The following is a 20519-nucleotide window of genomic DNA, read 5'->3' on the forward strand; positions in this document are numbered from 1 at the left end:
ATCCTCTTTCTACAACTTTGCAACTATAACTGAAATTTTTGTTAGTTTCTTGATGTTTGTCTTCAACGGGAGCTGTATTTGATGTATTACGAATAGCATCCTGGAGCAACATTACTCTCGTACAGAAGAGTGGCCGAAACGCTAAACAGTAAAAAGTATTATATTTTGAAGACTCTACAACAGTTTTTACAGATCTTGATTACATTTAATCACAACATAGGGTCTGTTGGTGAAGTATGAATTACTCAGTTTCTAGAACTATTTTTTGGGATCTGCATTAGGAAAAAAAAATTTCATCAGCCAAATTCATATTAACGGCATAACAAGAGACGAGAAAACTATAAAATAATGTGAAATGAAGTCACCTTTCCCACTCAGGGGTTATTTTAAAGTATAAATAATCGTTCCTGAGATAAATTTGAAAAAAAATAATAACAAACCAAACAAAAACTTCGAATAACATACTTATGTTCCCACTTTACTTGCGAAGATCAGTAGAAATTTCAGATAATATTTTGACTAGCATTATTTTTACAACTAAAGCGTATACACCACCAGCATACAAAATACAGAACAAAACTCAATTATACAAAAAATACATACATATGTAGTACATACGTATACAAACATACAAGTACAGACAGACATGTGCGCACATATTGCCACCGACAGTAGATTCTTCAACAAATTAAAATGCAGTAGAAAAATATAATTTAAAATTGGTGTTATGGAACAAATATTTTCGTACGTTCTAGTAATTATACGCACAAACACACGTACACAAGCATACTTAAATAAGTGCTTAGCTGTGACTGTGTGTGGTGTGTGAGCAAATGTAAACAATACTGCCGATAAGGTCATGGACCCGCATTGATAATTCATTTGACGTACGATGAAACAATCAAATGAACATGCAAGCAAACAAATGCACATACATACATACAAAATATACTTACAATATATATATATACTTAGAAATACTGAACCTACTTGGCTGCGTATAGAAATGCATTGAAAGAATCTCGACTGCAATCAGAACTAATGTTAAGAGGGCTGTTCGAGACCAACATACATATGTAGGTATGTATGTATGGAGTGTGATTAGTGCTCTTTTATTGCTATGTGGAAATAATTGAGCTTTTTGAAATATATAGGCATGCTTAGACCCCTACTGAGCTTATCTAACACAGCGCATTCGACGGCTCTTTGGCCTATATGAGGCATGCAGGCATGAGTTATCACTTGAACTACTAAATACTTACATATTTATGTATATATATTTATATTTATGCTTTGCTTATTTTTGATAGCATTTTCGTTCGTTACAAAACCATTAGTTCCTCTAAACAAAAGTATTGCACTACTCCTTCATACCATTAACTACTTGGCGGGAGAACTAATTTGTACGAAATCATGCCTATTTTTAAGTATTTAAATACCAACCACACAAACAAATAAGCCGTCGCACCTCTACAACTACATTCAGGAAGTTACTTCGCTATTTACACAGCCTATTCCCCGCCTAATTGAGCATTCACTCAGGTACATCGCTATCTGCCCGTCTGCCGGTGTTAATCGACTGTACAGTAAACGCTGTTAAGTCAACAGCGTGGTAAAGTATGTTAATGTTAAGGTAGCATGCGGTCTGCTAACTGCTTACAGCCATATGTTATCACCAATTTGCTTGTAGTTCCGTGAGAGCTATGCATTTATCGGCATACTCACGTTATTTTCAGAGCGCAGACAATTTTTTACCACATGCAGCGAATATTTGTGCATTCTGCTTTTTCTGTCATGCATATTTATTTATGTGCATAGCGGTTGGCACAACATTGTACACCTTTGGACTTGAGACATTTGGTTTGCATGTGCTCTCACAGCATACTGCTTCTTGGTAGATTGATTTGTACGTTAATATTGTGACAAGCTATTGAGGTATGCTTAATTTTAGTGGTGTGTATACATATAGAAGTTTGCTAGTAGAGGGCTGAGGACCCCTTTGGTTGAATTATCGTTAAGAGAAAATTAAAATTTCATGAAAGTGAGTAAAATATTGGTTTCAAATAATGTCTCTCCATAAAATCCGATTTCGTGGTAAAGAAGCAATATTTCGTCCTTTAACTTAACATCTGAAAACGTTCGATATCTCGATAATCCCTTTAGAATCTTAACATTTTAGTTTCAAGGCCATTTGCAATTTATAGAACTTCCATATGTTCGATATGATTAGTTGATGAGAGCTTTAAGTTAAAGAGTTATATCCACTTGTACAATTCTAAAAATCTATTTTTTGCTTGTTTATTTTATATTTATATATATCGAATGTACAATATATTTAATGTATTCTCCGAAAATTAAAAGAAAATTAAAATTCCAAGAAAAGTTCCTATTGAAAATAGTTTTAGAGACATGAGCGTATTTGTGAAAATTTTTAAACTTACTGTAAACGGCTCCCAAAACTTTAAACGTTTTTTTCTCAAAATGATGTTTTTAGAGTCATTGAGGAACACTTTTCGAAACGGCTGGACGAATTACCTTAAAATTGCTAGAAGGGATAAGATTTTTGATAAAAGTTTCGATTTTTAGGCCACTGTGGAGTTTTAGATTTAGTTAAAGTGTGAAATTTTATCATAAAAATCGACTCTTTCCGTGAGGAGTCGCTATTTCTTTTTGAATTACAATTTTGACTAACCTTTCCTCATTTACCTGCACTCACCTACAGTAATAATACATTTTTAGATTTTGGATTTGAGATAATTTTGATCAGAGAAATATTCATCACTGTCAGCAAAAGTTTTTAGGAGGTCCGTCTGGAGCTCGTCTAAGGTATCAAGGAAATCCAAAATATTTCAGAATTAATCACCGAATATAAGAGTTTTATATTAAATACCGTAAATATACAATTTTTTAATTTATTTTATAAATAAAATGTCTCTTAAATAAAATTGGCAAAACAACACATTTTTCCTGACTTGCAAGTGGAACCCTTAACTTGGAAAAATCTTCGACTGTCTGTTACACCCACTGAAATATAATATTTTAAATGGCAAACTATGATGTCCCAAACTTTTAAATTTGCCAAATTAACAATTATGTGTATGACATAGTGTTCTCCCTCTCATTTAGAATTAAAACATCGAATAAATAATTTTTGAATATTGAGTCATACTGATCAATAAAACATATTAAACATTTTGTCACCAGTAGGAAACTCCAAATTTCATTATATGTATCTAAAAGTTGGTTCCAAGCTTTCCATAGGCACCCACTGTGAAAACCCTTCCACGACGCCTGTGTCTTAAACACCACAATAAGTTGATTTTTTAGCTCGTTGGCTCGTTATGCACGAGATATCGACTTGAGAGCAATCTGGCGGCGCTCACTATGTAATCAACTCTCGCTCACATATTAAAGACAGGAGAGCGCGATAATTATGTTGAGAGAAATTACCCTCACAGAAAACAGCACGTTTTGCGTTCAAGCAACAAAATGCACACTAATAAATCCGTTTTGATGTTGTTTGTGTAGCGACGAATAGGGTATATTTTGCAGAGAGCCCCAGCGCTATTTGTAATTCTCTGAATATGTCGCTGCCAGCCTGCAGGCGCTGATACAGGCAAATGCGTGCAGTTTGTCGACAAAAATATTTACATAAACACACAGGCGCGTTTATCTGACAAACGCAACAACAATAACAGCAACAGCGAGTGCAGCACAACAACAAAGCTTCCACAGCCGAAGCAGTACAGGAGTACCTATTAGTATGTGTGGTGTATGGCTTGGTACCATTTCTGCCTGCCATGGCGTGATGGCGTGTTTCTCACTGCCACTGCGACGTCAGCGTTGACGTCGACTGCACAGCGCCGAGTGCTGGCGTGGAGCCACGTTTTCAGGCATTTTTCATGCACGCCATGTTATTGTACGCTGAATTTGGTTGCGCGCAGCGCCTTAGCAGAGAGCGCCGACTGCGACGCGCGCTGCAAAGTAATTTGAACGTTTTTATTTTTATGCAGACGTTAAATTTTCTCAACGACTTTTTTTATTGTAGCAGCTAAATGCCAGCTTTGGCGCTGTAGCTGGGCGCTCGCCACTCAATATTTTGTGTTTGTTGATTTTTTCTGCGTATTGGGAGCACATTGGGGCTGCGGGTCGCTCAGCTTGTTGGATGCTCTCACCGCTAGACGCTTGCCAACAGCGACAGCCAGAGTCGACGACTGCAGACACGACAGTGTTCACTGTTTGAATTCAGTTCAGTTCCGGACGTTAAACGCGACTGTGGGGATTTTAAGTACGCGGAGATACAAAATACTCGCATTTTGTTGTTTCTTTCTTCTTCAATGTGTCAAGAAAGAAAAGAGTAAAAAAAAAGTAATGAAATTCTGCTATTTTACTGTTTATTATTGAAGAACAGAGTTTTTCACAATTTTTTTCGTTGATTTTTTAGAGCATAAAAATTTATATGAAAAGCATAACTAAGCCGAGTACACGTAGTACCGATATGTTTGGATATGTTTGCATGAGAAATGCTGGAAATTGCCAATTGTTGAGGGAAAAGTGACAAAGAGTGTTGAAAGCGTGTTTTTTTAGAATTAAAAACCAATTGTGTGCATTAAAAGTAATCAGAAATTTACGTGAAAAATAAGTTAGTTGGAAAAGTGACTGAATGTTGTTGTAATTTTATAAACAGTGCAACATTTATGTGAGATAAATGTGAAAAATAAATATAACAAATGAAAGGCGCACAAAAAATAAATATTTTTGTTGAAAAATCGAAAGAAAAAAAAATTATTGCGAAAATTTGAAACGGTTTTTTGTGATTAAAAAAACTTTTTTTGGTGAAAATTTTTTTTTTTTTTATTTTAATAAAATTGACAAAATATTTTCGTTGAAATTATATTTGTTTTTATAAAATCGGCAAAATATTATTAAATTCTCAAAATATATAAAATTTTTGGATAAAATTTCTTAAAAAAAATTGTTGTTTTGTTAAAATTGTCAAATTACTTTTTTGTTTGATAAAATATTTTTGTCGAAATATTTATTTTACTCGTATTAAATATTTTTATTTAACACTTTGATATGAAATATTTTTTAATTAATAATTTTTTTTTATAAAATATTTTTATTTTTAATTTTTTTTAATGAAATACTTCCTTTTTCGTTGTAAGCTGGCATATGTTCTATTAGCAAATTTTGATATATTCTTGCTATCTATGATTATTACTTTAAGCAATCTCATATTTTTGAGAAATTCATAATACAAGTAAAATTTGACAACGGTCTGCTACAACAAATCGTTGAAATATCTGTTTCTTGCACAAAATTGCTCACAACTGTAGCTGTACACAAGCAAATAGAGAGATAAATGAAATTCTATATCCGATTGTCCAACGTTCACACACACATATTCTCCGAAGACGCATACGTAGACATACACTCATATGTATTTGGATTTGTAAATAAACACGCTTAGAAATATAGCTAAGCATAAGCAATCAGTCTCAAATCTACCTATATGTCTGCGCTTAGGTAGGCAAGCAGACATAACCAAAAATCAAGCAAAAAAAACATCATAAATTGGATGGTAACACAACAAGCTGCAGGCAAACGCTGCGAATTGTTATTGCTTATTGTTGTTGCATCCCTTTTGTGCATCCTTCGCTGGTTAAGTAACTGCCGAAGATGCAGATATACACATTTTACATTTCACGGTGTGTACATGTGTTGTTGTGCTTGTTGTTGTTGCTAAAGGAAGTCAAAATATCGACAAACAGAGTTGTAATTGCAGACGCGCTGGAGTAACGCAAAAGTTGCAGCATATTGGACGCTGGTAGGGGCCTTTCAAGCTTTCAAGCAACAATAAAATTTAACAACAACAATTTTAGAAAATATTTTTAATTTTAATTTCTTGGCATTTTTGAAACATTTTCACCAAATTATCTGCCAAAGTGTCGCCAACACAAAGCCACACACGCAAATACACACGGCTAAGTGATATTTTGGTATACCAACTTCAACTGGTGCGCCTCCTACCTCTCGCTTCCCCTACAGACTGTGGAAAACCCGAATTTGCAACTCGCCATGCAACTTCAGCGCCAACAACAGCAATAAAGCGCACAAAAAACAGTGTTGCTTGGCAGCCGTAGCATAATATCCAGCAGCCTTTTTACGGAGAGCCGTAGAAGTAGTTGGTGAGTTTGGTGGTGTGCGGTGCGAGCGAGAAGGCGCACAGAATTTCCTGCGTAACAGTTAGGAAAATGTAGCCGGAAGAGCGCAGCTAGTGGCTGCCAGAGTTGTGCAACGGAGTTGGAAGTGTGCAAAGTGGAGTTCTGTGCAGGAATAATATACAGATTACAAAAGCAAACAAAAATAAAATACAAACAGCATCCCTAAAAGTGTGTAAAGGAGCGGAGAGCAAAGCAAAGTTTGTGAAAAATGTTTGGTAGCTAGGCCTTACGGCTTAGAAAAAAGCACATAACAATATACTAAATCATATTAATTACAATTTTCAGTAATTAAAATAAATTTCAGCAGCACATCCTTTACAGTTTGGCAGCCTAAAAGCCCTATAGCGCCACTCTCTACCAAACTCGCGTTGTTGTAGCAGCGCTGTCAAACGCATACTTGCTTTAACCGGCTTTTTGAAGACTCTTCTATCACTCAAATTATGTTTGTTTTTATATATTTCAACTTCTAATCTTAAATCCCCTCCACAGCCCAAGAGTTCATATCTATCGACGACAAAAGTGTATTCTGTGCAGCAGTTAAAGAAAAGTTCGTTCGTACATTTTTATAAAAAATATAAAATATATTTGTTAAAGAGTGCAGTGTGTTCTTTTGCCATTAAGAGTTCATAATTGAAATATAAAGTTTATAAATAAAATCAAAGTTGATTTTTTGCTCAAGTGTTTAGCGTGTAAACACAGTGAAAAGATAAACAAATCATCAAAAATAGGATTAAATACCGAAAAATCTAAAACATTTGGATATAAAAGCGCCAGCTCAAAGCCACAAGGTAGACTACGAACACCAATTTGAAATAGGTGAGTAAATTGTTTTTCATTTAAAAATATAATTTACTTAGTCACTGATTAGTTGTTAACTGATGGTTAAGTGAACTAAATGTTTAAAATGTTGTATAAACCCAAATTCTCTTTATTCATATAATAAATTTTATAACCGATGGTTAATGTGTCGGTTATTAGCTAACCGGCACTAGCGAAAAGGCTTATAAAGTTGAAAATGTAGTAGTTTCTTGGTTTTTTAATTGTTACACTGTACATAATACCAGTGGTGGTTAATTCTTAACTGATGGTTAAAGTGTTGATTAAAATAAATAAATTTTAAAGTGCCTTCAAAATATGAGTTGAAAATAACCGTAATAGTTTGGTTAGTGGTTTTATACAAAAAAAACAAAAAATTGAAAGATTATAACAACTATTCAACTCCTGACCGTTTATTGGTCTACCAATCCACTGATATAAACGAGTACGAAGGAAGGGTGAATAACATGACTTTTGGAGAGAGTTTCGATTAATCATTTATGTTTTCAACAATCGGAATATTAATCCTAAAGAGAGAGTTTCAGAATAATTTTCAACATAAATGATTAATTCAAACTCTCTCCAAAACATCCTTCAACAACTACGGAACTCCTAATCCTAATATTAACCTTTCTTTAGAAACATTACAAAAACTACGGAACTGCTGACTATTAGGCTGTTTTTTAGGCTAACAATCCGTGGATATAAAAGAGTACGAAACCTTTTATTGTTGCAATTACATATGATGAAATAAAACTCTCTTCAATGTGCTCCTTCCATGAATATGTGCGGTTTTTCGAGGCTATTTAGCAACCTACTCTTAATTTGCAATACCTTCTACTTGGCATCTTACAACCTACCTGATTTGCCTCTCTTACAATCGATCCTTTCCATTAACTGTTTTGGTATTAAAGAAACAAATTGAATTTTTAGGCCGCAGGGGTTACTTTTGGTAACTGAATACTTTGAAGTGGGTATCGTGGTTGAGTTTTCCATTATAAAATTTGCATGCGTTCGGCAAAATTGGAAACAAACTGCATTAGCCGCAAAGAAAGAAAGAGAAACTATGCACTCAACCTTTTTAATGTATGCAAATCGCTAGAGAAGGATAGTGCGAAGCAGCTTCTGAGAAGTTTACCACAAAAGACAGGGAATAGATTGAAATAAAGTTCAATAAAAACTGAACCACAAGAAGAAGTGTGTATATGATGCGGCGGTATGTAAAAAATGACTAGAAGTTTATTTAAAAAATATCAGGAAAGTTCCGCGATGTAATAGGAAAAAAGATGATAATTTTAATAGAAATAGTTTTAGTAGAAAAAAATATATATATTTGTGATCAAAAGAAATGTGCTTCATAAGCTTCATTTGGTTATCTAATATACTTATGTACTATCTTTTATATAATATTATATAAGATTTGGCTTATATTCCTCCTATGACCTGTAGAAAAATATACATATATTTATTTAATCCCAACTCCACATTATTTATGTGCCATCTAAAGTTAAGTTTCGAGTAACACGCTTGCAGCATTACAACCCCAGGTTAATTGCCGTTACAGTCACAAAGTTTAATGTGTCAGTAATGATTTCATTATATCATCTCATCGTGACGAAAAAAGGGGCGTCTTTCTCTGTTGGTGCCAATAAGCTTAGCCACGAGGCACATACATATTTACAACAGGCGCTTAATGAGCAACAACATTAGGTTTAGTAATATTAAAATTTATCGCGCAATAAAAAGCTTAGATAATGCAAAAATATATTCATAACTTTTTTAAAATTTTTTTTATTTTTATTTTTGCAGTACTAAAATTTTAGTGGTGTGATAAAACGCAAATAAAGAAGCAAAAGTCGCAAAGAAGTGAATTGAGGGCAATCTTTTACATATATTCCTTTTAGAATGGTGAGGAATAATTGATGCCTAGCGGATAAAATTTTATAACAAATTATTATCAACTGTTATTAATAATTATATAATTATTATCGCTTGGTTTGAATAAGCAACAGGCAACTAGGTTTCGTTCAAACAAACAATATTTTCACAACTCTTTATTCTTTCCTTTTCATACGCTGAACAGGGTATATTAAGTTTGTCACGATGTTTGTAACACGCAAAAGAAACGTCGGAGATCCTATAAAGTATGCACATATGTATATACATATGTATATATGTACATAAATGATCACCGAGACAAGCCGTGTCCAGTTAGCCATGTCCGTAGGCCTGTCTATAAATATACGAACTAGTCCTTCATTTTTGAGATACGCACATGCATTTTTGTACACGTCCTTTTAACATAAAGATGCTGTTTATTTGACAGAAACACTGATGTCAGATCACTATAGCATATACATAGCTGCCATACAAACTGGGTGGTCGGAATCAAGTGCTTGTGTGGAAAACTTTTTTATCTGAAAAGGTATTTCCAAGAAATTTGGCACAGATATTATTCAAAGTCATTGGTATAATCTTCGAAGAAAATGTTCTGATCAGACAACTATAGCATATAGCTGCCATACAAACTGAACGATCGGAATTAAGTACTTGTATGGAAAAGTTTTTTATCTGACAAGGTAACTTCAAGATATTTGACACAGATAATATTATAAAACATTGCTATTATTTTTGAAGAAACGGTCCTGATTGGACAACTATAGCGTATAGCGATCATACGTATTGATCGGTCAAATTCAATTCCTTGTATGGAAAACTTATTTATTTGAGAAGGTATCTTCATGAAATTCGACATTGATCATTCTCTCAGGTATTGCTACTAACTCCAAAAATTTTGTTAAGATCGGACCACTATAGCATATAGCTGCCTCATAAACTGAAAGCTCAAAATCAGGAAAAATATCCTCTTATACTCTTTTATGGTATAACAAAGGCAGCTGTGTGGGGTATTATGGCTTCAATACAGGATAAGTTACGTTTATTCTTGTTTCTCTTTTTATTTTTTTTTAGCATTTTATCGTATTCTCCCTGTCCACTTGTCAATGAGGTTCAAGATTTTTCTATTCTTACAATTTTTTCTACTACTCACTTATAATGTACTAAACAAAGCAGCTGCTGCAAAAACATACACAAGCAAGGATATGTTAATATATGTGCACACATATGCATAAATACACATAAGTGTACATACATATATGCGAGTACATCGATTTGTTTGCCAACATTGCTGCCCTATTGATTGGCGTTTAAATACTTTGACTTTGAACTGATTTCCTGCCGTAAGTGTCTTTTATATGTATGTGTGCATGTGTATTTGATTTTAATCTTTACTGTATTTTTATTTTATTTTTGCCCCCTGTTTTGCCTTCAAATATAGCTAAATATAGCGAATTAGTGGGTTTGGGGGAAAAAAGAACAAAGTTTGTGGCATAAAAACACGATTTGCCGCACATGCTAAAGCGCAAACACAGACACACATACACACATTTACTTGCATACAAACAGAACCTCATACGTAGGCAGATACACATATACGGACTTAGATACAATATACACATACAGTAAATACCCACAATTGTGCTTGGAAATTATGCCAAAGATTGGCGGCAAATTGGCCACGATTTTAGCCAACTTTATATGAAAGGCAAACAAATTTTTTCGTAAACGTTTATATTATAGTTGTGTTTGCAACAACAACAAGAGCAAAGTTCCATTGGAAATACTGCACAATTCAATGCCTTTAGTTGCCTTTGGCGAAGTTCGGAAAACTTCTAATACATTTCGATTATTTTTTGTAGTTTTTAAAGGCATTGAAATCCATTCGCTATTCTTGTTTATGGACTTTTGCAATTTTATATACGTTTTTTTATAAGTTTTATTAACTTTTACTTGGCTATTTTGTTTGTATAGGAACCTTGTAGGAAAAATGTATTGATGATGTCACTATTTATATTATTTTGGATTTTTCCCTAAAAAGCTTGAAATTTTCTATAAAGTTGAGCCGCTTTGCTTTGTTTTTATGGCGTGATTGCCACTCAAGCCATTCCGTTTGGGTGTCTACGGCAACTAAAATCTTTATATAAAATATTAACTAATAATGTATTAAAAATTATAGTTTGTAAATATTGGACATAAGTTCTTTATGCCAGATTTCTGCGCTAACTTATTTTCCTAGAGGACACTTTCTACAAATTTTGCTTATATAAGAATTTCTATATACTTTTCCAATATAAACTTTTACTTGGCAATATTTTTTCCACTAGGCTATAAGGTATTCTTGAAATTCCTTTAACTTCTTGCAGCTTTGCAATATTTAAAATATTTTCCAAGAATTATCAAAAAAGTAAAAATCTATTTTTTCTCACAAAATAGAAGAAGTCTACATGATGATTTTTTTCTTTGAAGATGTACTCTTTTTTGCTTAGGTACCACAACTGACAGACGTTCTAAGCGGCTGTAGTGAGATTCCTGTTAGGATCGACATTTTAATTTACCTCCTTTAGTTGTATAATTAATCGACTTAGAGCAGAAAATATAGAAAGATTTATTAATTCACTTAAAGAAGAAGGTATTAGTATCTCATCTGCATGATCATAATCGAAAATTGTTCAATCTTTTGGAAGAACCTTAAATTTTATAACAATATAACTATAAATATAACTATGTTTCTTTGGTTCAACGCTTCTTCGTTCCGTTATTGGTCCAAAATACTTTTACACAAAGATTTTCGCATTACAACTGAAAGCACAGCTTTCATATATAAGCTCAGAAGAGCTTTTACTTGATTACATATGTTGATACAATGATTCTTCGACCCATTATAGAACCGAAATTCCTTGAAACGAGACTTTTTGCTTTAGAACTGTAACGCCAGATTTTATATATAGTATGTCATATATACTATATGTATGCTCAAATATTCTTCGACCTATTATTGAATATATTAATTATATTTCGGTGACTTAATTATAGGTCAGATATACTTTGATAGTGAGTTATCTGCTTTACATCTTTTACTAAAGATTTCAAATATAAGTTCAGATTAGCTTAACTCCGTTCAATATAGTACTGGAAGAAGGCTGATTACTCCGTTGAGATCCAGTTTGCGCTCAATCAATCTCAGACCAGTCACCAGCTGAGCATTACTAACTTAGAAGCTTAAATGTTCATTCAGCTTCCTATTAGAGAGTTTTCGTTAGTGTCACTCTTCTAAGGAACTAAAAAACATATTATTATTTATTTTATTGAAAACTCCAGGCAATCCAAAAACAAATATGCTCTCCAAAGAGGTTCGTCAAATATGTAAGAGATATGTATGTACATATATGCGATCGATTAACTTCGATGGTGTTTACTATATTTTTTAACCGTTTTTGGTTAGATCTACAGTCCCTTAGTCGATTAGAAATCTAACGAATTAAGATCTAGAGTCTCTTAGACGGTTCGGAGTTCTATGAGAACTTGAAATTGTGTGATGAAAGTAGATAAGAGATTTTCAAATGATCTCTTGAAGATGTTTATCAAGCGAAAATAACCTGAAAATTACCCATAATACTCTCTTAAGAAAACAACAGCACTCTCAACTGCAAAATATTCCGATACCAACCCTCGTAAATGTATGAAATACTATATATCAAAAAATTGAATTTTCGTAGAAGACACCTCACATTGCTGTCTCAAATTAGTTATAATTGAACTTCGTCCCTTGAAAACCCCATTGAGAAGCTCGATATTCTCATATACCTTCGTATAAAGTCATCCCTCCGCATTCCCACAACCCATTCAGCTAGCTGTCATACCATTTTCTACACGCGCTCAGCTGCTTTAATACGTCAGGGGTGCGCGCACTCACCGACGAGCTCGAATGACCGATAGATAACACAACGGCAAGTCAACAAAAGCAACGCAATACCGTTACTGAAAGGTGTCACCCTGTGTCACCCAGTTTGGTACTTATTTAGCAAAATTGCGAAGCAGTCATTAGCGCCACTTATCAAGCAACAACAGATAGGTAGCCGCCCCGCGCGGTTATCACTTATCAAAGAACCATCAAACGAAGCGAAATGCGAAATGGTGCGAAAGTTTTTATCAAGAAATAAAAATAAAAACAAATATAAGTGAAAGAGAGTAATAGGAGGACAGCAAAAAATGTTCAAAGCGTCATTCAATTTTAGTCGGAAAAAACTCTGGCTAATTTATTATTTACTACAAAACAATTGCAAAAACACAAGCTATTATCAATATTATGCAAATTTGAAGCGCCATGATAAACGAGTGGAGCTGAATATTTCCGAAGAATAAAGCATTAAGTAGTTAATAGCTGATATTTTCTATCCCCCTACCTCTCTCTCTTCTTACCTGTCTCTCGCTGACTGAGTTGTAGCATCTGCTCCGGCATTGAAATCTCTCTACACCTGTCGCTCGTCGCTGCTGTTGGACGCGCAAAATCGCTAATTAATGCGCCGATGCTGCTGAACTTGGGAAGCTAACGCTATTTGCACACGATTGTATGAGTGTATTTATTCATAAATATTTACATACATACATTTATTGGCTGTATGAATTTATAAGTAAACAATGTCATTGATTAGACGTCAATACTCATTGCCGTTGTGTTTCCCCGTGTTGTCTGAAAATACCGTTGTTTTTTAGTGTGATGACAAATCGGTATTTCATGCGAAACGTCAAATGAATCTTAACTATTTTTGAAGTTATTTGTAATAAGGTTCGATGGAAACAACATGAGATGCGATGAAATAGAGGGCTAGAGAACACTAATTTCATATTATCTCCATAATTGTTTGTATATATTCCTGTAAGCTTCGTAAATTACTTTCGATACGCTTTTGCATTTCTAGCGCACTCTATTTGCTTTTCTCGGCGCCTGACTTTTACTGCCGTCGTCACTCTCCCACTAAAGCGTGTGATTTCTGTGCTACACCCTTTCGTTTCGCCGGCTTTGTTGACAAATAACGGTCCAATAAAGGCATTTGTTAGCACCCTGTTTAATGTCGGGCTGTGGCAATTAAAAGTTCCGCAATCTTGCAAAATTGTCTGTCAATATTTGAGTTATTAAACGAAGGTGTGATGTGGTTTGCAAAATGTGAGAGTTTTGAAATTATTTGCGAGAAATCAAAGGTGACTTAAGTGATGTGTTGAGAAAACTGTTGCTAAGCAGTTTAACGACCTATAAACAGTGTGATTTCTCAAACAAATACTTTCGGTATGATGTATTGCTTCCGCTATTTGTTTATATGAACTTGTGGAACACTCGCACGCTGTTGTGATTATTACAGTATTATTGAATGAAAATAAAAACTAAGTTAAATGGCTATTTTGTTGCGAAATTCTGCTTCTGCGGCGTTGCTCTTTTAAGTTTTTGCCAAAGGGTGAGTAAATAATTAGTTAACCTGAAGGATAACCGGAAAGATAACCGGAAAGGATAACCGGAAGGATAACCGGAAGGATAACCGGAAGTATAACCGAAAGGATAAACGAGAGAGTAACCGAAAGTCGACATAGTGAACTATATCCCAAAGAGGAGAGATATTAAGGCAGAGCTTAAAATTTTATGAGTCTGCAACTTTAATAGCAATTTCAAAAACATCTAAAGTGTGTGTTTTCTTAAGAAAATGTTTTCGGCGTGATGTATTGCATCCGCATATTGTTTACATGAACTTGTGGAACACTATGCCCACTGTGGTGATTAATTCAGTTAAAGCCTTCTTTTTAAATGAACATTACAATTTAGTTCAGTAGGCTATTATATGTGGGAGTTCTGTAAGGAATCTCGTTAATTGGCGAATTATCTAGAAAGTTCCCTACCATATGTATACATAAATATCCATACTTCTCGAGAGATGATAACAAAATAAGTATGAACCGTATGCCTTGATGGTTGTGACGGAAAAGCAGACACGGCGTTTTTAATTTTTCTTCATTATTTCTAATCGGTGGACTAATTGAACTGATTTTTCTCCAACGATGTGCGATACAAAGAGAGTTGTTTGAATTTTTGTGAATTTCTGACTTGTATACAGAGATACTAAACCTTCCTTCAGTTACTCACTTCCTTAGTAGTACTATTTATCATTCCAAAGTCTATTGAGTACAACTCTATTGAGTACTACTCACACAGGTAGACACCACTTCAGTAAGTTCTACCAACAACTTTCGAGTATAACTGCATTAGTTATCAATGGAATTTTCGCACTTATTTCTTGTTCAAACTTATCGGACCGGTATCAACTTATCAGCAAATTAAGTATGAGGAACAAAATGTTTATATGTTGTAGCCGAGTCAAGATAAGATCGTGCGTTGTTAGAAATTATATTAAATCATAAATAAACCGCACTGAAAGTTCGCATGGCTGCAGGTAACAGATAGAAAAACAAACATTAACGACTTATCAACACAATAACACTCAGCAATATAGCAAAAATTATAAAAAATACAACAAAGAACGCGTGCAAGTGTGCGTGTGGGCCAAAAGGCGAAATTGAAATGAAAGTTCACATATTTCTGCACACGTCTGTACGCGCTTCTAATAAACGTTTCAGCACGTTTGAGTTAACAGCACAAACGTCATAAAACATAATTGAAAAGAAATTGCAAAAATGGAAAGTGAATGATATGTTAGTGTTGTTTTTGCAAGATTTTGCACGTCGCCGTGAGCAAATGTGTGTCTCTGTGTTATCTTATGTAGACCGTTGTTTATCTCAAGGTTGAAAAATGCGTATGAAGTTATCAAAGTGAGCAGCTGAGTGACTGACGGCGTAAGCGTTGCGTAGCGCGTTAGAAATGTTGTGAAAGCTTGTGTGTAAACGACGCTGTTTTACGATGAAAAATTCTCTGAGTTTTATGGATCAGAAATTATACTTATATTGGCAATTGAAACAGCCGTTGGTTGATGAATGGAAAGTGAACTTCTTTTTTTGACTCTAGAGACCTGGTTTACTTTGCTCTCGCGAATATAGATTGTTCTCTTTGCACATGAGTTGCTACCAAATTTGAGAATAACAGCTGTTTAACAGCTGATTCGCTTGTAAATGAATTGTCGCTCCGTTGACAACGTATTTTCAAAACTATATTCCCTTAGTAATGCCCTACATTCGTCATCTCAGTTTAATTTCAGCTGAATTATTCGTTATATAGAACATTAATGGTTTTTGCAAACTTTAAGAGCGACTGGATATTTAAGTTAGATACTTTATTTAGACCCTTGAGCTGCGAAGCTCCTAGATATTAATTGCAAAAAGTGGTTGAAAATTGGTCGTCTTGGCTTGAATTTATTTGAGTTCAGTTCGATTACTCTTAAGAAGTTCGACTTCAGAGCTCATATATTCACTCTCATTATGGAAAAGGCAGTGAACCGGTTTTACAACAAAGCCTTACTGTACTAGAAATCGTTGTAAGTGGACGAAATTTAACTAACTGAACCGAATTTCTGGTTTGAAAGTATCATCTAGGTAATATTTCCGATAAGAACACGACGTTTATTGCCCAACATAACCCAAAAAAATCTTAACTTTCACTGAAAATACAATTCGGACTAGATTTTTCACGCGTATTTTTGCTAAAAATAATTCGCAAACAATAAAAATAATAAATTTGCAAAAAAAGTATAGTAAAATCGTAGCACTTGCTACTTAGCGCCACAAAATCGACAAAGTTTCACCACTCGCCGCGTACAAAGTTCAACGAGTGAAACTACGAAACACTACACATGAGCACAGAGTGCCAAGCGAGGGCTACCAAATTAAAAATACATAAAATATGAAATTTCCATGTGAAAAAATATAAAAAACTGCGAGCTTTATGCGCTACATTTTCCACCTGTGCGCACTTAAGCACACACACACATACGCGCGCATCGACAGTTGGTGCCACAAGACACGACTTGACGAACGTGCACTTGACACAGAAATGTTTCAGAACTTTGCGTGGCGAGTTTCAAATTTTCACGACGACACGAACTGAAAGTGTTTAACGCGCACTAAATGCTGTCGAGTTTATTTACATTTCACACACACACGCACACACATACATTTAGCTGCAATATCATAAATATTATTATCAACAACATGTATTGTTGTTGTTTTGTTGTATTCTATGCGCTGTTTTCTGATTAGCACATAAACGCCCTCAAGCGTGTGGCTGCACAGCGTTGGCAGCAGAAATAAGTTTAGTATTTGCGAAAAAAGCCAAAAAGCTGCGGAGTATTTGACCAAGACCCAAATTTGACGGTACATTTTCGCTTTGAAAAGAATTGGGGAGACGTACACATTTGACCCACACACACGCACCCACGTGTGCACCGGTGTGTGTGTGCCTATGCATGGGTGGCACACTAGTAAGGTTTCCAAATATTCGCCATGAGTTGGCAAGGCCAGTTCTTAGTTACTTGGCGCAGACTGTCTTAGTTGGCAGTGAGGCACGTAGATGGGTGCTCTACGAAAGGTCAGGCGAGTATGTGACGAATGTGAGTGGTGTGTGGTATGCAAGGAGTACACATTATATATTGTATTCAAATGCACGGAAATTAGATGAAGTTACAATGAGTTGAATTATATTAAATTAAATAATCCGTATTTTAGAGCGAGTTTCAATTTTTTTTATTTTAGACGTTTCATGTTTTGTTTTCGTTTTTTTTTTGAAAAATGATATATGTAAATTTTTTTGTAAAATGAGTAGATTAAAAAAAAAAATCAAAAAAAAAAAAACAACAAAATACTTTTTCTTTTTTAATTTCAAAATATTTTTTTTTGTAATATTATTTGTACAGATTTTAGTTTTTATTCACATAAACAACTACACATACTTTTTTTATTCTTTTTATTTCTAAAATTGTGAATTTGTTTTTGAAAAATTAAATAAAAAATGTAAATAATTTTATTCTACTTGAAAAATATTCAAAATAAAATGCAAAACTCTTTTTTTAAGGTTTAAAAATTTCAAAATATTTAATTTTGAGGAAATAAATATAATTTAAAAAAATTTCCCACTTAAAGTAAGTTTCCAAACTTTTTTTCCAACTTAAAAAATTTCCAAACAGTTTTTTTTATGTTCAAAATTATATTATTGCACTTAACAGAAATTCAAAAATATTTCGTTCTATTGAAAAACAATTAATAAATATTTTTATTTGAAGACATGAAAAATAAAATTGAAAATAATTTTGTATAAATTTCTAAATAGTTTGTTAGTAATATTTGGTTTTTATACTTTAATATGTTTCCAAGTTTTCTTATTAAAAAATATCTTTTTTTCACTTAAAAAAATTTCAAAAAAAATTCTTCTTCACTTAAAAAATTTCAAAATATAGATATATATTTTTTTTTTAATCTTTTAAATTGAAAATTTGAGTTCGAAGAATTAAAAAAATTCAAAATAATATTTTCTTCTGCAAAAAAGTTACTGGAAACATACTATATATGAATATTTTCCCCCTTTATTTATTTGGAAAAATCTAAATTGGAGTTTGATGATTAAAAAAATTCAAAATTTTCTTCAAATTTAAAAAAAGTTATAAAATATAATTTCTTGTTTAAAAAAATTTCAAAATAAATTTTTTTTCGGTTTTAAAATATTTCAAATTCCAAAATGAACTTTATCTTATTTTTTGATTTAAAAATTACAAAATAGTGTTTGAAAATCTAAATATGTCTTTCCACTTGAAAGAACTTTCAAAATATTTTGTCTTAAATAAAAATAAATTTAATGATATTTTTTCAATCAAAAAATTATCGTCAAGGATGAAATGTATACCTATGTATATATTAAACAATATGGTATGATGATAATAATAATATTTTTTACATTTTTCTTATTTCAAAAAATTGTTTTTTTTTCAAATTCTTTACTTTCTTATGTAAAATAATAAGTTATATTTATTTTTTATGAGTTGTATTAGAGTACATTGTCATATATTACTTAAAAAAATATTTCTAGATTACTTCAAATACCTTTTAGCTAATATTTTCGGTTGTAACTCAAAACTTTCTATTTAAAAAAAATAGTCATTTGTTTTTACCTTTATACATATTAAGTTGTATTATTTTATTTCTAACATTTGAATATATTAAAAACTTCCCTGGTTGACTCGAAAATTGTGGAAAATTATATTAAAATTAATATTTGTATTACATAAAAATTTAATTAATACAATTAATTTCATAACAATTTATATTAAAAAATTTCCGAAATTCGACTGTAATTAAATAGCTGGTAATATCAAGCATTTAAAATCATTCATAGTCTATTAAGAGATATCATTTAAAATTTCGCAAATTGCCAAATATTTTCACAACTAATTTGAAGCAAACGCGTAGCAAAAATCGCAAGAAAATTAATGCGAATCATTTAAGAGGCATTAATTTTCGCTATCATCTAAAAATTACGCGCCGCTTTAAACAGCGGCTGGCAGCTGGTCGTCGGTGTGGGCACCGCTGCTGAGGAAGTACCAGATACATGATAAAAAAGTTTGACGCCAATGAAGAACACCAATAAATTAAATTAAATAAACGTAATAAACGTGCGTCAAACGTATGCAAATGTTTTAGAGAAAAAATGATGATACAGTCAAAACAATAATGAATAATAAACAAAATACAATAGAAGAAAAAAATATACATTATATACTATAAATAAAAATATTTAAAAAATGTAATGAAAAGTAAAAAAATAATATAATATTTATAAATATATTAAAAAATTAATAAAAAATAATTAATAATTAAAAAATTAGTTTATTAGTTTTTAATTGCGTTTTAAAGCTTTTATGGTTCATTTTTTGTAATTAAAAGTAATAAAAATTAATTAATAATTAAAAAAATTAAATAAAAAAATTAGTGATTAGTTTCTAATTGCGTTTTAAAGCTTTTATGCTTTATTTTTGTAATTAAATGTCATAAAAATTAATTAATAATTAAAAAAATTAAACTTAAAAAGGTATAAAAAATATAGAATTAAAAAAAAATAATAAATCTTTTTTAGTAATTAATTAATTAATCGATGATAAATGAATTAATGTTAAATAATTTTTATTAATTTTTTTATACGTTTAAAACTTTTTTAAATTAATTTAACACGTTTTAAATCTCTTTTAGCTTAATTTTATTAATAATAATTTTTTTTTTAATATTAATTTATTTTAATTAATTTTAATTACAAAAAAGCAAAAAAGCTTAAAAAGAAATTATAAATTAATGGAAAAATAATTAAAAATTTAATTCAAAATAAATTACTGTAATATAAGCTAGGAAAAAGACAAATTTACAAAACTAAGAAAAAATATAAATTAAAAAAAATTAATTTATTAAAATTTAAAAAAATTCTGAAAAATTATTTATACTAATAATTTTACAAAAAAAATTAAAAGTTCAGTTAAATAAAAAACTAACAAAACAAGAAAATAGAAACATAGAAAAAATGTGCTAACAGTGTCAGGGCTAACTCTCTCGCCAACGCACAAAAAAAAATTTTGCGGTCGAAATGTAAAACAAAAAACAAAAAAA

The 20519-nt window shown here is 32.2% G+C and overlaps 1 protein-coding gene across 2 annotated transcripts in view; it reads left to right on the top strand.

The window, feature by feature from the left end:
* Positions 1-4262: 4262 nt before the first annotated feature.
* The window catches only part of LOC126752164 (dual specificity tyrosine-phosphorylation-regulated kinase 2), a 162160-nt gene continuing 145903 nt past the window's right edge, over positions 4263-20519 (top strand). Inside the window, exons 1-2 of one of the 2 annotated variants that reach the window (XM_050462764.1) lie at positions 4263-4368; positions 6717-7043. The gene's annotated coding sequence lies outside the window, so the exon portion shown is untranslated. Of the gene's footprint in view, positions 4369-4446; positions 4836-6716; positions 7044-20519 lie in introns of those variants that run through there. The other variant, XM_050462765.1, reaches the window with a different exon arrangement.

The sequence above is a fragment of the Bactrocera neohumeralis genome, chromosome 3 (assembly GCF_024586455.1).
Source record: "Bactrocera neohumeralis isolate Rockhampton chromosome 3, APGP_CSIRO_Bneo_wtdbg2-racon-allhic-juicebox.fasta_v2, whole genome shotgun sequence".
NCBI classification, from domain to species: Eukaryota; Metazoa; Arthropoda; class Insecta; order Diptera; family Tephritidae; genus Bactrocera; species Bactrocera neohumeralis.